At 38.6% G+C, this 19,403-nt stretch overlaps 1 protein-coding gene across 1 annotated transcript in view; it reads left to right on the top strand.

Annotated features, from left to right (window-relative positions):
* TRHDE (thyrotropin releasing hormone degrading enzyme) overlaps positions 1-19,403 on the top strand; it is a 213,011-nt gene that overhangs the window by 136,763 nt on the left and 56,845 nt on the right. The window lies entirely within an intron of this gene.

The raw sequence follows: 19,403 nt of genomic DNA, 5'->3' as shown, positions 1-19,403 counted from the left end.
TCTATGCTGTCTTATGTCATGCTTCTGTTTCCTCTTCATCTTTTTTGATGTCACACTTCATGAAATAACTTGGAATGTGCTTGGAAGGTCTGATATTTTTTTAAGAATTGCTTGGATTAGACTTTGTCCATGCTTCTAGGTTAAGGAGGAGATGTTACCACATATTGGCTAGGTATATCACTTGACCTGGAAAGCAGTCAAGAGATATACTGGACTGCTATACATGACAGGGAGTTCCCGTTGTTCCAATTTTTAAATCAGCAGGTTTGCAGGTCCACTGACCAAAATCAAGAAGCACTGACACATCTCCACCTCTGTCCTTTTTTGACTTCTCATATTGATTCCTTGCCAATCTCAGGTGACTCCACCCCATTCCTTTGTCCCAGGAACAAACTGATGTTCCTTGATCACACTAGGGAATCCTCATCTTGTTCAAAACAATTCTGCTGTGATATTTTAGTGCCAAGCAGTTAGAGCTGTTTGTAGGGAATTACAATTCATCCTTAGAAGCTTCCACATTCACTGCTTCTTGCTTAGTGTGAAAGAAGGCATACTCTGAACCTTGAGTTCTCCATGTTTGTCCCATAGATTTAAATAATTAATACTGAATTTTGCTTGATGCATCTGAAGCTTATAGAATATTCCTGGCTAAAAATATAAAATATAATTACATATACTGAGAAATATTTATAACTAACTCATTGTCTTTTTATAAAACAAATACTGTAGAACTCAAACATGACACAGTAATTATTTTTTTTTTCCTGGCTGCATTGGAACAATCTAGTATGGTATTAAGCATTTGATTTCTGCACCCATGTATTTCCATATAAAATATTAGTGGATTTATTACTCAGAAAACCGATATTAATATTTTTTGATTGCTTAAAACAGAGATGTTAAACCTTCTAAGTATTGTGGAGATGTTAAACAGATTTGTCGGGTAGTCAGCATTGATTGTATTAACTGCTACTGTAATTCATGAGTAAAGACTACTGGGCATGAAAACATTTTGTACGATAGAATATTAGGAGAAGTAGACTCTTAATAGTTTTATTTTCACACATGACATTAATTCAGAATTCACAGAATCACAGAATTGCAGGGGTTGAAGGGACCTCTAGAGATCATTGAGTGCAATTCCCTGCTAAAGCTGGTTCCCTACAGTGGATTGTACAGGTAAGCATCCAGATGGGTCTTAAATACCTTCAAAGTAAGAGACTCCAGCAACCTGTTCCAGTGCTCCATCACCCTCACTGTAACGAAATTCTTCCGTGTATTTGTGTGGATATTCCTATGTTCAAGTTTTTGGTCATTGTACCTTGTCCTGTCACTACACACCACTGAAAACTCTGGCCTCATCAGATTACCCTCCGCACTTTAGATATGTATAAATATTTATCAGATCCCCTCTCAGTTTTCTTTTCTCCATGCTGAGCAGACCCAGGTCTCTCAGCCTTTCTTCATATGAGAGATGCTTCAGGCCGTTTATCATTTTTGTGGCCCTCCACTAGAGTCCTTCTAGGAGATCCCTATCTTTTTTTGAATTGAGAAGCCCAGAACTCTGCACGGTATTCCAGTAGCCTTACCAGAGCAAAGTAGAGGGGGAGGATCACCTCCCTCCCTCTGCTGGCTACACTCTTTTTAATGCACCCCAAGATACCATTGGCCTTTTTGGCCACAATGGGACGCTGCTGGCTAATGACCAGCCTGTTATCCACCAGGACCCCTATGTCCTTCTCTGCAGACTACCTGTCCAGCAAGTCATTCTCTAACCTGTACTGGTGCATGTGGTTGTTCCTCTCTAGGTTCAGGACTCTTCACTTGCTGTTGTTGAACTCCTAAGATTCCTCTCTGCTCAACTCTCCAGACTCTTTAGGTCCTGTTGAATAGCAGCACAGCCTGCTGGCATGTCAGCCACTCCTCCCAGCTTTGTATCATCAGCAAAATGGCTGAGAGTGGACTCCATCCCATCATCCAGGTCCTTGATGAAGAAGTTGAACAAGACTGGACCCAGCACCAACCCCTTGGGCACACCACTAGGTACAGGTCTTCAACTAGACTATGCCACTGATCACAACTCTCGGAGCTATGCCAGTCAACTAGCCAGTCAATGGTGACTCAGCAGAAGAGGCCACAATACTGACCCCTGGGGAACACCACTGGTGAGCAGTTGTCAGCTGGATTTAACTCCATGCACTACCACTCTCTGGGCCTGGTCATCCAGCCAGTTCTTTACCCAGCAGAGAGTGCACCTGTCCAAGTCATGGTCTGCCAGCTTTTCTAGGAGAATACTGGGGAGGGCAATGTCAAAGGCTTTGCTGAAGTCTAGGTAGCCTGTCACCAACCTGTCCTTCCCTAAAAAGGATGTGGCCATCGTGACAGCATTCTAGTCATGCTGTCCCACCATGTCTCCATGATCACAAGATCATGGCTCTATGATTGCACACATCTCTAAATCTTCCTGTTCATTTCTCATGCTGTCTGCATTAGTATACAGGCACTTTAGGGAAGTGGCTGCAGGTGTCCCTAGAGGGATACTAGAAGATTTCATGTAGGCATACTCACTCTTGGGGTAGATGACCTTCTGGCTTTTGTCATTAGAGGCAGCTAAGAAACATTTGTTACTGTTGTCTTGGCTCATTCCTCAGTCTGTTGCAATGGCATTGCCGTTACGTACCCTGCCTCTCAATTCCTTCAGTTTAAAGCACGCTTCACTAAGTTAGTCAGCCCGTTCTCATAAATTGCCTTTTGCCTTCTAGACAGGCTGATTCAATCCTCCCTAACAGTATATAATCTTCGTAGAAGGTTCCATTATCATAAAACCCCAAACCTTTACGATGGCACCAGCCACATAGGTAGGACTTATGTGTATTATGCATCTATTCCTGGCTTCCCTCCTTCTTCCGACTGGTAAAATGGAGGAGAAGATAACCTGTGCTCCAGTGTTTTTCAGTTGCCCTCCCAGGGCTTTATAGTCCTCTTTGATTCTTCTCACGTTCTGCCTTCCAGCACTGTTTGTACCTACATGGAACAGCAACAGGGGATAGTAGTCTGTGCTCTTGGTGAACTGTGGCACCCTTTCATCAGTGTTTCGAATCTTGGTTCCGGGAGGCAGTAGACATCTTGAGACTACCTATCAGGCTGGCAGAGGGGAACCTTGGTCACTTTTAAAAGTGACCCACCACAAGCACCTGGCACTTCTTTTTATGAAACTTCAATCCATTATTTGGAGATAATGTGGATGGGTAGTGTTCTGCACCAACAGAGAAAAATATGCTGAGTTTCTTAAGTGATTTTGCATAAACATTTTACTATAATTGTAAGTTCTAAACAATGTGAAATTCTGTTCAATGTAGAGCACAGAAAAAGAAGGTATCAGAATAGACTCTGTCAGGAGTTTATTGTCCAAATAGACAATATAGTACATATGTGTATCTTCTTTGGCAAGTCTGTTTACTGTCTTCTTCTTACTGTCTCACATTTGTTTTTCTCTGTGCTTCCATGGTATTGTAACCTCAAATGAGAGAGGTCCCTAGCCTAGGGAAGGCTTTGCAGATGAAATGTTTACTCCAGAAAGTTAAATGATGGAGCTAGTTTGCTACCTCCCAGTTAGTTATTTGAAAGTCATTTTATGTAAACATAAATAGCAAAGAGTGGGAGCCATATGCTTTTAGCAAAAGATGAAACTTTCCTATTCCATTCATCTTTCAAAAAGTCACTCACCATTTTATATTAAAGTCCTATGACTTAGTTATAAATAAGAGTCTAAGGTGTTAGAAAAATGAGCTTACCATTCACTGCTGTGCATGAATTTTGATATGCACAATGCCCTCATGTCATTAAATGTCCTTTCCTGCCATCGAATTAAGTAGAAAAACAAGATTGACAGACTGAAAATAAATTTAATCTTTCTGTCAGCAGTTCTTTTTGTTGCTGTTGTTCTTTTTTTATTTTTTTCATTGAAAAAGTCACTTTTTTTCAATTCTTGTGAAAGCGGTAGATAGGGAAAATCACACTAATGGGATGTCATTTGATAATTCATGATATATTGCTCCCGTTGTTTTTTTGACTTTGCAAGAACTGGATCTTGTGTGAAATGATAAAAGGGGCTAGTTTTTCTGCAAATGCACAATGTGGGGCAATAACTGGAATTGAAGAAAGACTCTGATGGACACTTGGAGCAGTGTCCTGAGTCTGCTGGTCATTATGGCCAGGGAATTGCAAGGGTTTGTTGGAACCAGATAGCTCAGATAGGTCTTATGGGAGGCACAGAAATGTACATAACATGAGGCTGAAGGCTTGTGGGTTATGTGTCAGTAGCCTATCTCTTAGTGCAGTAAAGTCAGTGTTCAGACTCCTTGTGTGACCCATGAATTCAGCCTTAGATGGATGGCTTCCTGGGAAACCATAATAGTCACTACAAACAGTGGGGAGCAGATTGCATTTATGCCATATTTGGGGCCCTGCTCTTGCAGAGCACGTGACATTGACTTTGTTAGGATAGTTTGTCTCTCAATTAATCATGATTATAATTTTAAACACTGTAAATAGTAGGACTGTACAAAACACAGCAAAATGTACTGGTACTGTATTTAGATGATAAACGCCTTTCCAGGCGTTTATCATCTAAATACACAACACAGTATATACTGGAAGGCTCAAGGGAAGGCTCTTAAAGCATATATCTGCCTCACAGTCATAAATTATCCAGAGGTGGGGCTGTAGTTTAGCATGGCACAGCAATAAACGGGTGCATTAAGAAGAGCATGGACAGCAGATGGAGGGAGGTGATCCTCCCCCTCTCCTTGCCCTGATGAGGTTACATTTAGAATACTGTGTCCAGTTCTGGGCTCCCCAGTTCAAAAATGACTGGAATCTTCTAGAAGGAGTCCAGCAGAGGGCAACAAAGATGATAAAGGGCCTGGAGCATCTCTGATATGAGGAAAGGCTGGATCTGATACCTGGATCTGTTCAGCATAGAGAAATGAAGACTGAGAGGGGATCTGATAAATGTTTATAAATAATGAAAGGGGGAGGGAGGTAAATAGATGAGGCCAGGCTCTTCTTGATGATGCGTGGCAATAGGACAAGTTGTTGTGGCCTAAAGCTTGAACATAGGAAGTTTTGTACTAAAATACAGAACTTCTTTACAGTCATGGTAACGGAGCACTGGAACAGGCTGCTCAGAGAGGTTTGGGAGAGACTGGGGACTGGGTCTGCACCAGAGGGTGGTGAGCATGGCCCTAAGCTGCTGGAGTATTTGGAGAACACTTCTTGGCATAGGATTTGAATTTTGGGAGATCCTGTGTGAAGCCTGAAATTGGACTCAATGATCCTTGTGGATCCCTTCCAACTCAGGTTGTTCTGTGACTCCGATTCTCTGAAAGAGTTGGTTTAGAGTAGATTTTTCAGAGGGATTTGCATAAGAAATGGAAATAAAGAGGTACATGAATATTCAGAATTATATAACTTCTATAAAATCTCTGTGCTTCTATGCATGCTATATATTTATGCAGCAGTTAACTATTAAAATGAAATTCAAAGTAGCACATTCCATTTTTTTCCCTAAAATCTTACAGAGGCATGCTCACAAGCAGGCATTTTTTTCTGAATGAGAAATAGTTAAAATAAAAACTGTTGATACCTTTGACAGTGTCTCACCTCTAATCCATTACTGTAAGTGTCTTTAATTTTACTGTGGAAGAGAATGAATAATTATAGTTAATTTTAAAAATAGTTGATTTTTCCACATTGTATATAATTGAAATTGTCATTTCTCTGAAACTGCAAAAAAGTATGCCTCAAGATACACACATATATATCTACTGTGATTTATTTGTATGCCTAGAATTGACTGTATGGCATTCCAAGCACTAATGCTAAGCTTGGAATTACAGAAGGTACACAGTTTCAGTTTTTTGCAAAATGGGCATATATTTTTCTTGACAATCATACCTTTACATCATAAGCATTTTTATTTTGTGAAGAAAAAAGCTAATAATGACAGACACCATTTCTAGGAATAACATTACTCAGCAGGGGCAAAGTCAGTGAGCTTTATTTTAAACATCAAAGTCTGCAGTAGAACAGTTCAGTTGCAATTTCATTTTATCCAAGCAAAAATTTAAAATTCCAGTAACAGATATGTAGTTCATATTCTTCTCCTGAGTAACAATCCTTTTGGTATGTGTAGGTTCCATCCTGCACTCATGTAAACCTCTCTGAGCATGGATTATTCACTTACATCATTTGAGGCTGCAGGGGATGAGGTGATATTCCATCTGACAGGGTTCAGTGGTTTTCCCTCCTGACAGACAAAGTTATGATTTTAAGACACCAGACTCATCCATCATTACAAGAATGGCTCACAGATATGACAAGAAATCTTATGAAAAATAATCTGTGGTCTAGACAATGAACTAATCAGCTTTGATGAAATCCATAAGCCATTTATACGCTGTATAGAAGGGTAGACAAGAGCTTTTTGGTTATGAATATGTTTTGTATTTTAAAAATATGAAGAGCTTGTCTCTTCAAAAGATGAGAAATAACTTTTTCAATATTATCAGTATAATTAAGTTCACATTACTGAGCTAATATTAACTTGTATAGAGTTCTTATCATGCACACTACTTCTGTAGCCAAGTTGTTTGTTCGAGATAAGGTACCAAGGGGAAATGTCTTGCTACACACTGAATAAAGCTAGCTGTGAGGAAAGAGAAAAAAGAAAAAGGTACAAACTGGGATATGGACAACATATTCATATGTGCTGAAGTGCAGTAATCCTTGGTGCCTTTCTCCATGTGGTTGGTCAAGGGAAAATTTAGTGGAATGTCCCCTAGACAGGGACATGACCAACAAAACTGGACTCCTGCATCTTGCACCATGTAGTAATAACAAATGAAAGGAATTACAAGTGGCAGCAGAGATGCTTAGCAGTCACTCGAAGATGAATGACAAACTGCAGAATTATTTCCCTTCAATTCTCTTCTGAATTTCTTACACAAAGCTCATATATGCAGGCTTTGCAGAAAAAGTCTGTGCTTGTCCCTTTACAGGTGATTATTTGAATAGTGAAAGCCTAGCTGTGTTTAGATATTACTGTGAGTATTCTTACTTGTTGGCATAACATTATAATGAACAGAAATGGGAAAAATACACTGTCCACTTATCATCTGAGGGGTTGGTTAAACGTAAATATCTTATAGCAATCATGGAATAATGTATCATATGTAGTATTTATAATGTGATTAAAAAGGAACAGAAATACGGACCATATTGTTTTATAAGCAGAGGATTTATTTACCAAATATTTTCTTATAGTGGAAAGACTTCCCATTTTGGGGAAATATTCTCTAATCTTCCATTTTCTCATGTTCTTTGAGTGTTTTCTTGTTGAGCCTTTCCTTTTTGCTACACCTGAAAGAATAAGCTTACATCAGCATTTACGCTAGAAACCACTTGTGTGTTGCTACCTAGGGAGTAGTTGTGGTACTCTGGGTCATCTTGTCTAACCTGAATGTCTCTTTATCAGCTATGGTAACAATGAAGGGAATGGGGCTCTGGGAGAAGAAGGTACTTTACGTAGTAGAGACAGAGGAAATTGAATAATCAAAAAACAATTAAAAATCAGCAGGCCTTAGTGAAGCACAGCACTGTGTGTGAACACAGCCAGATACTGATTTAACCAATTTTTTTTATGATCAAGCAGGTACTTGAAAATATTTATTCTTACAGAAGAATGAAAAAGCATGGGGAGCTCCTTCTTTTTATGTGTACTCTAGTGTAGGGTACGACTCTATGACACTAGCAGATTTTATCCTTCAGTATGTTTAGGGACCTTAATCCCAGCAGCCTGACAGAGCATAGTGCTTGCAGAGTCCTTCTCAAAATCAGCAGACATAGCTTCTGTGAGGGACCCAGAGGAACCCTGCCTGCCTCGGGTACCTGTGGGAACATTGTTCTTACTGTTGGATGATTGCAGTTGCTAGCCCAATAGTTGTAGCTCACATTTAGCCTGCTGCAAAATTTCATTTGTTTATTTATTTGTTTGTTTATTTATTTTCATTTGGAAGACAGTGAAGTCTTGTGTCATGACCCTTTGTTTCTGGAAGCCTCTTCTTATTGTAGCAGTATTATTAAATCAGAATAGAGAGTGCTTTTAAAATTTGTTCATGCATTTTTGTGTGCTGATGTATCTTAAGGAAGATTTTGCTGCTAGCAAAGATCTCAGAAATGCCAATTTTAATTTAACACTTTATTTCCAAAACTATTTCACAGCTTCTGTTTATGAGAAACACTTTCATTAGGCAAACATCCAAGCTGCTCTAATGCGCAGGATATAGGCAGCATTCAGTGTTATAATTTGCTGAATGCTAGAAAAGATAAAAATGGGATACTGTGTCATTGCTTCCTTTGTGGTGGCTACACTCGTATCCTGGCAGAAGTTAGGCTGACAATGAAAAGCTGCTGGTGTATTTTATTATCACTGCGGACTATGTCCCTATCCTCATCTTATTTGCTTATATTGACTCTTGGGAATTGCTAGATACCCAAACAAGTTAATTAACACACATTAATTAGATCAGTTTCATGGTGAGAAAAGGAGTGTGTACTTGAGTGCAAGCAATGTATTTTAATTCAGAGCAAGATGAGGAGGTGAATCGAAGAATTGGGGTGACAGTGTTAGTGGAGAGCTGCCCAACATTCAAGGAGAAGAAAAGGGAATACAGTGTGGCAAGGCAAGGCACAGCCTGGAGCATTAAAATAGTGGAGTTGCACTAGGCAAATGCAGAGAACCAGGGAAATGAAGGCAGTCAAGATAGCGGCTTACTGAAGTAAAGAAAGGTTGAGGAAAGCACTGACGGCAGTTGGATGACAGAAGGGTAATGGGAATGATGAAGGTGGATGAATGTCATATGTTTTTGGGTTTGATGAAGTAACTTGTATGCTTCATTATTTACCACTTCTTCCTGTTGCAGTCTTAAGGGGAAAAAAATCTCTTATTGGGAACTTACCTTTGCATTTGAGACTTCGGCATCAATATCAATATCAAATCTCAGATTTTATTGAGAAGATACTTTGGTTGGAGGCTGTTAGGGAAATTTACCGAGGAAGCAGAAGCTGCCATAGGAATTATATTTTAATCTTGGTTAAACTCATAATGTTCTGGGGAAAAATCAAAATCAGACATTTGAATACACTAAAAAATGCTTGGATCTGAGTTTCTGAAAATGTGTTGGAGCACGATAGACATAGATACAATGCTACTCATATTCCTGTAGCTGACAAGGGTATCACAGGCAAGTACTAGTTCGTACTCATCCCATAAAACATCCTTCCGCTCATCATAATGTTCAGATGTCTCAGATCTGTGCTCTGTATGCTCTTGAGTAAAGTACAGCACAGAGACAGCGGGTTGCGTGGTCAGCACCACGTGTGCAATTCTGCAAGGACATTTTACACTGGAGCAAGACCTTACATGGCGTGCTGCAGAGAGAGTTGAAGAGCTTTTACTGGAGAGTAAAGAGGCAGCTGTTGGAGTACACACTTAAAACTCCTTAAAACCAGCTTCTTTCTGTCTCTGACTCAGCACCCAAAATTGCTTGTCACTTTCAAAAATGAAGTCTTTTGTGTTCTGATGTAAAAAGGTTACGTAGGGAGAAGAAAGAATTTGTAGTATTTGTTCTTTGCCCACAGCATTTTTCTAAATTCAGTAAGGTACTGTACTTGTGCTGACACTGAAATGAGTCAGTTTTAAAGAGCCCCTTAACATTTATAACCATTTTGTTTGTAATTTGTTTTGGTATGAAACGTTAAGCTAAAACTTCACCAAAGTTTGTAAAGGTTCAGCAAGAAGATTGTCCCCCCTCTACTCTGTCCTCATGAGGCCTTATCTGCAATACTGCATCGAAGCCTGGGCCCCTAGCACAAGAAGGATGTGGAGTTGTCGGAGAGGGTCTAGAGGAGAACCACAAAGATGATCAAAGGGCCAGAGTACCTCTCCTATGCAGACAGATTGAGGGAGTTGAGCTTGTTCTGCCTGGAGAAGGCTCTGGGGAGATCTCACTGTGGCCATCTAGTACTAGTGGAGAGACTGACACAGTCTGCTAGTGATAGGTTTAGGGGAAATGGTTTTAAACTAGAAGAGAGGAGATCTAGGTTAAATGTTAGGTGGAAATGTTTTACTCAGTGTGGTGAGATACTGGCATAGGCTGTCCAGGGAAGCTATGGATGCCCCATCCCTGGAGACATTCAAGACCAGGATGAATGGGACCCTGGGCAGCCTGGTCCAGTGGGTGTCAAACAACCTATGGCAAGGGGTTAGAACTGGATGGTCTTTAAGATCCTTTCCAAACCAGGCCAACTGGTGATTCTTTGATTCAATAATTGTAATTATAAGATAGTAGTATATTATTTTCAGACAACATAATTCTTTTCAGATTGAATAATTTAATTGAAAGAAACTCATTTAAATTACCTTGACCCTTAAATAGTTATCAAGGGAGAGTAGGGTTTATCTAGGGTGGCCAAAGACGCACAGCTCTGTTTTCTAACAGAGTACATGTGCTTTCATCACAAGATGATCTCAAAGCAGAGAAGCGCACATGAGTTCTTTCAAGATAGTGCTAAGGGCACTGAAACATTTATGTGTGGGAATTACTGGTTTCACTGCACTAATAAGGGAGGTATATTTGGCTTAAATATGCTGAAGAATGTAGACTGTTTTCCCTGTTCCAAATGTAGTACTTGCTTATAGCTGAAAAGTATTCCATAGATTCTTGTAAAATCCAGAAATAATTATGTCTATGGCAATGTGAAGGAGAACCACAAAATCTCCATCTCTAATATGTTGCTGTTAAACATAGTAATTACTGCTCTACAGATTAATTCTAGTGTCGATGATAGTATTAAAATACATGATCTGTTTGATGCTTTCAGAAATAGCATATTGACACTGAAAATCATTTTCCTTCCATATTTTTGTATTTAGAAATACAGGGGAAAAAAAAAAGCACACAATCCATTGTCTATCATAGAAATAGTTTCTCTTAGAAACAACAATCAAGCCTTATTTTACATTATACCAATATGATTGCATTTTTAAACATGAATTTCTAAATGAAATCATACATAATAGAAGAATATATAAAATTAGCAGCTGGATTGAGGCAGAAGTGCAAATAAAGAGGCTCACCATCAGAAAGTGCTAGCATCTTTCAAGACTAGAATATAAACTTCTTATTCATTCTGTCATGCAATTTTAAGTATTTCTCCAGCTTACAAATATGATCCGTAGTCACTATTGTGCATGGAGATAAGTATAATTTATATTCAAATGATAACAGGCCCACATTTTTGAATACCTTCCAAATCCTCAAGTTTTACTTCCATCTGAAATGGAAAAAGTAGTTGGACCCAGTACTGATTTCTGGTCATCTGTGAAGCATCAGTGAATTCCACATCTAATAAAATTCATAGCTCATGGTACTCTGCAAAAACTGAGGTCTGTAACTCTTCTGAACTCAGAAAGTGGGTGAGTCCACTGAGATCCTTCAGTCCTATGATTTGCAGCAAGTATCCTTTGCTTTTGTTAAGGAGATGGAATTGCGTCTGCCTAGCATTGGCCAGGATAATTTTGGAATGAACTCTTCCCCAATCTTTTTATTGCAATCTTTTTCTAATTCAAAAAGAATCCCAAACTTAGCACCACATTTTCCCAATTTTGTTCAAGTCCATAAAATTATTGATATGCATCCCACAGTTAATGTGGCACCATTACCATGTCGTGGTGTCTTCATTTCCTCATTGATGTCATTTCAAACAGAAGCTTTTCATCCACTGGAATTATGGAAGTCCTGTTCAATTCGGACACAGGCAGGCTTTCTTCTGTTAGTAAAACCTATGTACTTTCAAAATTCAAAATAACTAATTATGACTTCTTATTTTTCACTTGTTTTTCACTTCTTGTTGCTGTGAATGTAAGACTTAACACTGGGCATGTCCAGATGACAGATAAATAAGCTCCAAGCTGTACTCAGTTATTTCAAATTGTTATCCTTTATCCATTTTTCATCTTTTATTTGTCTTTCCTACAAAGTTAGTGCTACCTTCCCTTCCTATCTGCTGTCATCCGTGCTGAGTTCTTGGAATCCCTTGACACTCTGGCACAGCGTAGGATGTGTAATGTTTGTGTGAGTGGGTATAAAATCCTTTTCTGTTGTGTTGTGCCTCTGGGCACAGCTACAATTACTTTGCTGGCACGTATTAAATCTAATGAAATCTTTACATTCTTATGAGAATGGTATTCACAGTGTGAATGTATCATCAGCTCGTTTTCCATTAAACAGAACAAACGCACTATAGAATCACGGTTAGGAAAATTACGTGATATTCACATGAGATTCCCCTGAAACCTGAAATTCTCTTTACTGAATTAGATGTTCTACTGTATAAACAATCTGAAAAATCTCTGTGATGTTTTAAATTGCCTTTCCCAAAACTATCTGTCTAGAATGAGTGCTTTACAAAATTTTACCTCAGTACTGCTGAATTCTACTTCATGTGTGATCTCTTTCTCTATACAGAAGCTCTAAAGCTGTTATGCTGTTGAACAACTTTAGTTATTTCTCACTTACCACCTTGCCTCTATTTGTGCTCTCAGCCTAGTAATAAATGCTTCCAGATATCACAGCAACAAGGCTCCTAATTTCACAGGTTACTTGAATGCACGTTCAGGTTTTCCTTAAACAGTTTTTCTTTCAACTTTCCATTATCTTAATATTCAAAATTTGCATAATACTGTGGCCTTCTTTTGCCTTGGGAATAGAAACAGTAGTAGGAAAAGGGAAAAAAAAGAGCTGTCTACTCTGTTTTTACTATCCCAGTGTAATGTTCAAACTACACACTATCTTTTAGTTCACAAGTTGTCAACTTTCCCTGATCCTTATTTTTGCAATAGGCTTCCAGATTATTAGTCAGAAACTTCTGCAGCTTTGCAGTTGGATGCTTCTTCTTCCTGCCGTTATCTGTGCCTGTCTTGCAAATAAGCCAAATATGCAACTGATGTACAAATACCAATCTTTAAGTCTTGGATTTCCATTTGTTCTGTAAGACTTGTTTGCTTTCAAAATGTCACATTTTCTCATTTCTTTGCTTTTGTATTCTTTTGTTTCTGAAATACTAACAGTTCATGTGGATGGCTATAAAGGTATTCCCTCTGTAGGAAATGCCCCTGTCAGCATCGTAATATACTCCAAGAGTTGTGACCATTGGCAAAGACCACTCTGGAAGGTGTTGCCCTCTCAGACTCAATGCTGCTTACCCAAGTATTGTGTCTTTGCGCATATGAAATCTGAGCACTCTTCATTTGGAGAGATGAGAATGAGAAACAAATGCTGAGTAGACCTTGCTCCTTATTTCTCAGCTTCAGCCACTTTGGATGTACCAGTTCTGTCTTTAACTGAAGAGACAGGGTAGGCATTTTGGGTAATAAGATTTGGTTATTAAAGTAAGGAAACAGGAATCTTAAGCAGCCTGTTTTACTCTCAGATATTCTTTTTATCCTTTATACTTCTAAATTATTTGTATGCCTTGCTTTATCTCTGTGTTAAATAGCTTTAATCGTATCTTTCAGTCTTAGATTGTTATGTTCTCAAAATACAAAGATTAGTTAGTGTTGTAGATGAGCAAGAAATGGATTCCCATCCCACAGAAATTTTCAGTATATCAAAACATTTCCCTGTACTGAATCAGGACAAAAATCAAAGCAAAGATTGTGGGAAAATGGTTTAGAACATTCATCTCAATTCTGTAATGTCAGTACCTTACATTTCAGTTTTATTTTATCTTGCTCCTTTAATGTGTCATTTCAAGCCAAGATTTTGAATCGGTAAACTGGTAATTTTTATTTAAAACAGTGATTATGTTTAATCAATGTCTATTTTAAGTGTTATCACTGAAAATATATGTTTAAGAATTTTTTTTTTCTCATGAAATGCTTTGTTTTGAAAAATCTGCCATTTTCGGGGAAACTTACATTTAATTGTGGAAGGTGAAGTTGCCAACATTGAGCAGATGGACAGGTCTGTTCAGTTGCTTGTGCAGGTAACTGGTGCCATTGGAGGTACCCTGAGGTACTTCATTTGAAGCTGTACTGCATCTTACATGGGCAGGACCATCCTTAGATGCTGTGCCTTCTTGCACATCCCCTGGCAGCTCAGGTATGCTTCAGCGACTCAGTAATATTACCTTTCACAACTCAATTTAACCCAGAGAAACTAAGCCACAGCAGAATGATGGCTGAGATTTCACTAGGACAGCTGATGGAAGATGGATGATTTGTGTTTTACTGATCTCAGATAGTTTGGACAATTCAGAATTTTGTTTCTCAGCTTAATAAGCTGTTTGAAGGTACATACAGATTTTGATGTCCAGCTTGTTTTAAACATCATTCTATATGTGCTTCACAATAGGAAGGATTAGGAAAAAAAGCAGATGGTAACTCATTTGCCACATCTGAAAATTTGGACCTCACTGACTTCATGCTGTGCAGCTGAAAGTATAGCCTTTGTATTCTCCTTTGATCATATGTTCTAGCTGCAGTGAAACTCTGCTTTCCTGTGCTGTTAGCACATTTGAGCAGAAGGTTGGATTTCCTAAGGTCCCTTTCCACCTACATCATCCTGTGTTTAAATTTCCTGATTGTCTTTGCTCTTTAAAATAATTATGCTTACTATATCCTGCTAGGAGGAAGCTCACATTACATACTTTCGTGTGTAAGATTTTCATTTTGTCCCTTGTTCTTCTGTTGTTAGATTTATTAAAAAAGTGTTTTTTCTGAAGTCCATACATTGTTCTGTTTTTCTACCTTGTCATGGTTCTTTTCCTTTGGTTCTCTAACTAAGTATATAATCAAAAACTATTAATAGGTGTCTTCTATTTCTAGATAGATCTGGGCTTCTTGTAATTTTAACTGTTCTTTATTTATTTTTGGAAGTCCAATTTTCTCATTAAAGAATCCTGGAGAAAGTAATCTGTTCTGGAATAAGAGGAAAGATCCCCGTTATGAAAAAAATGCAAAAAGTGAGAAATTAAATGTTGAAATTTATCAGTGGAGGGCAATAACACATGAAATTCTTGAGAAAACCAGTTGGCGCTGTTAATTGATAAAGGCCATGGAAGAATAAGCTGCCAATTTTCCGGTAATATGGGGTTTGTGAGGAGAGTGAAAACAAGAGGCAATTACTAAGATTGAAGAAGCATCGCTCAGTGCTGGTTGACATGGTGATAAAATGACAGGTGAAATAATGTTGACGAGCATAGCAATGATACACATGAGAAAAACAGTCCTAACTTAGATGCTCGAAGATGAATTCAAAATAAACTGTTCTTTATCAAGGAGGAGATCAAGAAGTTGTAGTAGACACTATCAAGCAACTACATAGAACAGTGATAACTATTGCTGTAGACTTGTAGAAACAGAATTGTAGAATTATAGAATCATAGAATGGCTTGGGTTGGAATGGATCTTAAAGATGAGCTGTTTGTTTCCTAGCCCCCTACTTTGGGCAGGGTTGCCACCCACTAGATCAGGTTGCTCAGAGCCTCATAAAGCCTGACCTTGAATGCCTCCAGGAAAGGAGTGTATAAGAAATGCTAGGTTAGAAGAGTAAAGAATTATGACACGCTGATTGCATGGTAGACCTGCCTTCAAAACACTGATGACAAGTCTGATTTTCTAAACTGGAAAAGAGTGTAATAGGTAGAAAAAAAGAAAGAGATGGTCAACAAAAGGCGTTAAGTACAGTTGCTGTATATAGGACAATAGAATAGACTTTAACCTAGAGTCTTTAATCCAGAAAAAGAGATGACTTTAGGGAGTATAAGTCTGTAAAAGCTCAAGATGTGATTTTTCACTTTCTCTCCCATTCAGAAAGCAGGTTAGTTAAACTCTGTGGTAGTACTCAAGGCAGTACACCTCGAGTACTGTGTCCAGTTTTGGACCCCTCTCTGCAAGAAAGACATTGGTTCAAAGGAGGGCAACAAAGCTGGTGAGGGGTCTGGAACACAGGCCGTATGAGGAGAGGAGCTGGGAATGTTCAGCCTGGAGAAGAGGAGGCTCAGGGGAGACCTCATTGCTCTCTATAGCTTCCTGAAGGGAGGTTGTAGTGAGCTGGGGGTCGGCCTCTTCTCTCGTGTCATTAGTGATAGGAGCAGAGGGAATGGTTTCAAGCTATGGCAGGGGAGATTCAGGCTGGACATGAGGAAGTATTAGTTTTCAGATAGGGTGGCCAGGCCCTGGAATGGACTGCCCAGGGAGGTGGTGGAGTCACCAAGCCTGGGGGTGTTCAAGGAAAGACTGGATGTTGTGTTGAGGGACATGGTTTAGTGGGAGCTATTGGGAATAGGTGAACGGTTGGACTGGATGATCTTTTAGGTCTTTTCCAACCTTGGTGATTCTATGATTCTATGATTCTTTGATTCTATTTTAGATCATACAAAGTTCTGCTTATGTAAAACAATTATATTACTTGTATACTCTTTATAGTACAGCCAATGATAATAGGTTTCTGAATATTGAGAGGATACTTTATTTTTCTGTGAGTAATGATTAGGAGCAACTGAACTTCTTTGGTTAGCTTTAAGTCTGGGGGAAGCAGAAGAAATGTCATCAGAAAAATGCAGCGTTCATTACAGGCAGTGGGTGGAGATGTTCTACTGGGAAGATGTCTCTTGAAAGCATATGTGCTTGCATCTCAGCAAAATTGTTTGTTAATGTGGAAAAGTAGTTGAAGAGATGTGTAAAATCTGAAACTCCAGGAACTTTTTGTTTTCTTCTTTAATGACCTAGGATCTTTGTTTTGTCAGCTGATGAAGTGAACTTAAGCTTTGCATAGCTCTTTACAAATAAGCCAACTAAATGTTCCACTGAAAATCCAAATTTGCCAGTTATCACAGGCAGGAGTCTGAAACATACTTGTCATGGTCTCAAGATTTACCCACAAAAGGATCCCAGTTCTTATCAGTTGAAAGTCAAGGCATAAGCAGGAACTTGTCACAGATATGATCGTTTTTTGAAGAAGAAAGAATACCTCAATACAGGCTATCTAGACACAATGTAAGGCTAAAGAAAAAAAATCTGTGTAATCCAAGCAGTGCATAATTATTTACCCTCTGGTATTATGTGCATCTTGGCATCTGCAAGTTTTTATTGCTAAATGAAGCAAGTTGCCCAGAATTATTGTGTAAGCTAAATGAAAATACTAACAAAATACTAACACACTTAGATGTATTGATATGATGCTACCAAAAATACAAAAGGTACCAATGCTTTCTCTTTAATTGTGAATGTTATCCTGTGTCCATTTTTATACTACCTTTTAACAGCATTCCCCTCTCCTCCATCTCTTCCTGTATGACTGAATAGTATTATGTACAACACAGTTCATATAAAGTATCTATTCAAATTTTAAATGCCTCCTTCACCCTTAGAAGTAATTCCTTAATTTTCTGAAATAACCCATAACTCCTCAAAATTTGGGAAATCTGCACTGAGTTCCCTGTTCAGGCAATCCAGTTTTTATCCTGAGGGACATTATATACAGATGTCTCTGAAGCCCTGCAGCGTCTCAGGCAGTTTGGATGCATCATTTCTTAACTTCATTTCACCCAGGCACTGTGTGCTACTTTGACAGACATCCAATTCTTGCAGATGTACTTTTGAGGATAGGAAGACCTCATGGATTTTTCCAATCCCACTACTTCAAGACTGGATTCTTATTTTCACTGGAATTGGTTTGTCAGAGCAGGCAGCAGACAGCAAAATGAAGAACACTGATCATTTTTTCCCCTTGTCACTTACTCTGAAAGTAATGCCTCCTATTTATTTCCTTGAAAACTATGACAGATACAAAGAGCAAAATAAAACTATTTGATAGAGCACATTCTCAGCTACAAAGTACTATTTTTAAACATAAACACCATTAGCAATGCATTTTCACCAACAATGATCTGCATGCTGCACTCATAAAAATATGCATAGCTGTCCAGAACATGGCTTGTCTTTCACATTGCTGTTGCCACTGCTGAAACACACCACCCACACCTCACTGTCCTCGCATCCCATGTTTGGCCTCCATAAGTGTTGTGAAGTATCAATGAAAGTCAGCGAATGCAGTTTTTTTCCTGATGGAGGAATTCAGTTCCTCACCTTTGCTTTATATACACTTCATGTCAGACTCCATTCGGTCAGTCTGCCCCTCTGCTGCCATACCACTAAGATCTGCCTCTCGGCCAATGTAATAAAATACGAGGCATTGCTTTCAGACCAGCCTTTCTACATACATAGAGGACAGTGGTGTTGCTCTTGGAATGTAACAGAGTAATCAAAAGATGTTTACTACTCATAGTCAAAACAAGAGAAGAGGTGAATGGACCTTTTCCCTCTTTAAATTAGAAGAATACCAATGTAAATCTGCAAAAAAAGTTTTCTTTTTCCAAGTCACACTTGGAGAACATAGTCCACACAGATCATTCAGAGATGGCATATAGAAATTATGCTAATAAAAATACTTGACAGGTGAGCCAGATACGTCTCTGTGACATATAAATAAAATAGTTCGTAAGTGTTGTTTTGCAGCAGTAGTAGAAGTTTCTCTGAGAGTGGAAGGAAAAAGCGGGTAAACATGTAGAGAACAGCAGCACTACAGGAGGAAAAAATGGGCTTCTGGAGAGATCCATTGGAAGGAAATCTGTGGTTCCCTGGTAAATCAGTAACCAAGAAGATGAGATCTGGATGTTCTGGGGAGTGTCAAGAATATTAGGAGACCCAAATCTTGATGAGGTGCATATAAAAGTTAAATCTACCAATCCTGATCTTGCCAACTAAACCCACACATTTTCTGAGAAGATGTGTCCTGTATGACTCCAGTTCCATAGCAAAATCTCCTTTCAGAGATTGCTGTGGGAGTATCATTAATTGGAGGTAACACAGTAATCTAAAGTAGTCTAAAGTTCTCAGTATATTTATTGCAGTGTACAAAAAATATCTTTTTATGATGTTTCTTCTCAAAATTATGAGTGTCTGTATATATACTCGTATGCATGTATCTGTATATGTTTATATGTGTTTAAATCAGCAATGTAGGCAATTCTCGGTATCTTTTATTTGGTAATATACAATTTTTCAGTAGGTCTTTATCTCAAGAGTCATAAAAATACTGTGCAAATGCAGTTCTTTCAAATTTCTCATATACCAAAGTTCTTTCCTTTCACATGAGTTATTGGCTTTGTGCTCATTTTTCCCTCATTTTTCTTGATCAAAGTCTGCTAGTGTCTTTTTCATTCTGGAGACCTAACTGTTGTGTGCTTTTAAATATGATATATTTCCTAAAATACTT

The sequence above is a fragment of the Tympanuchus pallidicinctus genome, unplaced genomic scaffold, assembly GCF_026119805.1.
Source record: "Tympanuchus pallidicinctus isolate F22 unplaced genomic scaffold, pur_lepc_1.0 scaffold8, whole genome shotgun sequence".
Lineage (NCBI taxonomy): Eukaryota > Metazoa > Chordata > Aves > Galliformes > Phasianidae > Tympanuchus > Tympanuchus pallidicinctus.
The sequence above is the reverse complement of the archived record's forward strand: the minus strand, read 5'-3'. Positions and strand labels throughout refer to the sequence as shown.